The sequence below is a fragment of the Cucurbita pepo genome, chromosome LG17 (genome assembly GCF_002806865.2).
Source record: "Cucurbita pepo subsp. pepo cultivar mu-cu-16 chromosome LG17, ASM280686v2, whole genome shotgun sequence".
NCBI lineage: Eukaryota > Viridiplantae > Streptophyta > Magnoliopsida > Cucurbitales > Cucurbitaceae > Cucurbita > Cucurbita pepo.
The window spans coordinates 5241639-5245225 of NC_036654.1; positions in this window are offsets into that span (position 1 = coordinate 5241639).

Genomic DNA, 3587 nt, shown 5'->3' on the forward strand with positions numbered 1-3587 from the left:
ATCAACCNTTTTTTTTTTTTTTTTTTTTTAAATTAATAATATTTACATAATTTATAGATGAATGATGGTGTAATAATAGAGAAAAATATCTTATTCAATAAAATGAAGTATTAATGTACTAAAAACTATTATTTTTATTTATTTATTAATATATCAATTAGGAAAAATTTAGTTTATTAAATTTTATTACCTGAGTAGATTTGTTCGAAAATTTAAATTCATCCGTTTAAAAATTATTTATTATTTGAAATAAATGGTCTAAATTGATTTATTTATGATCGTTTATAAATCTAATTTATTTAATAAAATTAATAAAAAATTTAAGATTTAAATTTATATTTGTACATAAAATTTAGTTGTATAAATTAATTTTTGGTGGGACATTGATTGTATTCTCCTTCATTTTATCCTTGTTTCTTGGATGAATCATGTAAGGTTCAAATACACCTAATAACTTTCCTTGTAAGTTATAATTTTAATTATCTAATTAACAAAATTATTAAAGACATTTTAACATGTTTTTGAAGAAAATTCTATACCGATCCACTAATATTTCTCACAATAATTTAAAATTAATAGAACGTCTCCTAAAGTCAGAAGTTCAAATTCTCATATTTTATCCTTAAACAAGATAATAAATTACAAATATGAAAAATAATAAACAAACTAAAGAAAATATGCGGTGAAATTATGTAACACCTATTGCTTAGAATTTGATATCTAATAGTCTTGACATGTTTCTATAGATGTAATTTCGACTCATTCAAAATATATATACAATATCATTTATTCGAAGATTACATTAATTAATTAAGATCTTAAAATTTAATCTTTAATTTTTCGTCCAAGTTTGTAGATTCGATACAACAGATTTTTTTTCATACTTATAAAAATTTCACGTTCTAAATTTATTATATTAATACAATCTCAAAATTTAGTGAAAAATATATTTTAAAACGTACGAATATATCACGCTGGTTATTATCATTATCATCCATGGGAATAAAGCCGAAGACAAAGAGGATATTTCCCAGTGTCATTCGCATCCAATGGAAGATAAAGACGATAACACACCCGCAAAATAGCGATTGTACCAGGGTCGAGCTGCCTTATAAAGAGGGTTCGACAACTCATCAGGTGGGAGGTTATTATATGTCTAAAGTCAACGTCATACCACAGTTTTCCTACTCGCCCTGCACTAGGATGATGCAGTCATCGAAGGAAATACCACTACGCCTTCGGCTTTGGCGCACAGTGGAAGGTGCCCTACTCCACTGCTCCTGTCTCTGATGTCAAGGTTTTAGTCATAGTTTACTTCACATCAGAGTCGAAAAACAGTGTCAGGCGTAAGGAGTATGGGATTCTTTGGTTAGAGTTATATGTGAGTTTGTGTAAGTGTGAGTGATTTGTATTGAATGTAGTGTACTCTATAGAGTAACACTTTTGGGTGTATATATATATATATGTATGTATATATATATATAGAAAGAGGAGAATTGTGATGAAACCTTGATAGGGAAGGAGCCTAAAAATGGGTCAAAGTAGTTGAAAGTAAAATAATAATAATTGAAAAAGCAAGCACGTGATTGGACTCGGGATAGCTGTGTAACACCAACACCGTCATTTCCTTTAGTATTTCATTTTTCATTAAATTGGTAAGTGAGAATAAATTATTATTTATATGTTTTTAATATAATATATATATAAATTATATATGACAAAATCTTATAAACGTGTCCGACATGGGTCTGTGAAGTCCAGAAGCCCAGTGGAATGTTTTCCAAAGGGGCAGTTTTGACCTTATGAAAAATGTTTTGATTTTTTAATTAAAAATTTGAATATATATTCAATTAAAATCATTTTATTTTCTTATTAATCTCTAAATAATCACACGGAGATGTATTTAGTGTCGGCAAAAATCACACGTGGCGGATTTGAAGATGCCTATTGGTGACCAGACGGGCCTTGCACACTGGCTTTTTTTTTTTAAAGGATACTCTATCAGCCACTCACTCGGCGACACGTTGCAGCTTCGTTGGAAGCTTCCGTTTGTCTTTCCGCGGAGAAAATTTGAAAATAATGGGACACGCAATCACAGGAAATTTTCAAAATAAGAAAGCCAAGGTATAGATATATTATTTAGTTGTTCATTAATATTAATCCAGATTCGTTTCTTTCTATAAAAAACAATTCGATTAAGAAAAAAACAATTCGATTAAGAATTCTTTGCTAGATGAACACGACTCTCTATAATGGTATGGTATTATTGTCCACTTTGAACATAGACTCTCAGCGTTTGGCTTCTCCAAAAGAGTCTCATATCAATAAAGATAGTATCCATTGATTATAAACCCATGATAACCCATCCCTAAATTAACCGATGTGAGACTTTCATCCAACACCTCCCCTCGAACAAAGTACGTCTCCCTTTAATCGAGGACTACTTTTCTTTTTGGAGTCCTTTGACATGACTAAGTTTTAGAGCATGACTATGATACCATGTTAGATGAACACGATTCTCCATAATAAATATTGTCCACTTTAAATATAAGTTCTCATGGATTTGCTTTAGGCTTCTCAAAAGGCCTCATAACAATTGAGATAATATTCCTTCATGATCATTCCCTAAATTAGCCGATGTGAGAATTTCATCCAACACCCTCCATAGTCGATGTGAGAATTTCTCCAACACTCTCCACGCCATTAAAAAAAATCGATAGTATAAATTTGGTTTAAAAAAAAAAAAAAAAGAGTAATATGTAAAATAAACTTAGGGCAATTATATACCTTTAATAAACTAATTTTGTTTTTAGAAAAAATAATAATTCCATTAATAGAATTGATGTCGTCTATACTTCAAGTCCTGAAATAAAAAACAGTTGGGACTTTCAGAGCATAAAAAAATAATAATTTGAAATATAATAATATATAAAATTAAGAATTAATGGCTAGTTTGTTACTCCGTCGAAATCAAGAGAGGTGTCGGTGTTTTTTTAGAGACATTTGAACAGAACAACAATTTTTTTTATTAAAATTTATTTAACCTTTAAATCAAAATATCTAATTNAAAAAAAAAAAAAAAAAAAAAAATAGATGTGGTGCGAACTTCGTCAACTTCAACAAAAGAAGGAAAGATTTTATAGGTAAAGCCGCTTTTCACTCAAATCTTTTATTCGATATGCTTTATTTTATTTTATTTTATTTTATTTTATTTTATTTTATTTTTATTTTTTGAACCGAAGCAAATCTAATCTCAAGATCAACCATGGTTCACTCATGGTCAACACATATTCCTATAATCGAGTTTGTTCACAACTTTAGCAATTTAATATTTAAATTTAAGACTTAAAAAACTATTTTCTATTATTTTTTTTAAATCTAAGCATTGTATGGCAAATAAATTTTTATATTTCGTATTATTATATGTTCAATACATAGAAATGAAATTTAAGCTATTAATAACGACGATTCTAATATTGTCACAATTAATGTTATTTTTGTTGGATGATGAAGGTCTCGCATCGGTTAGGGAATGATCATGAATTTATAATCAAAGAATACTATCTTCATCAGAATGAGCCATTTTG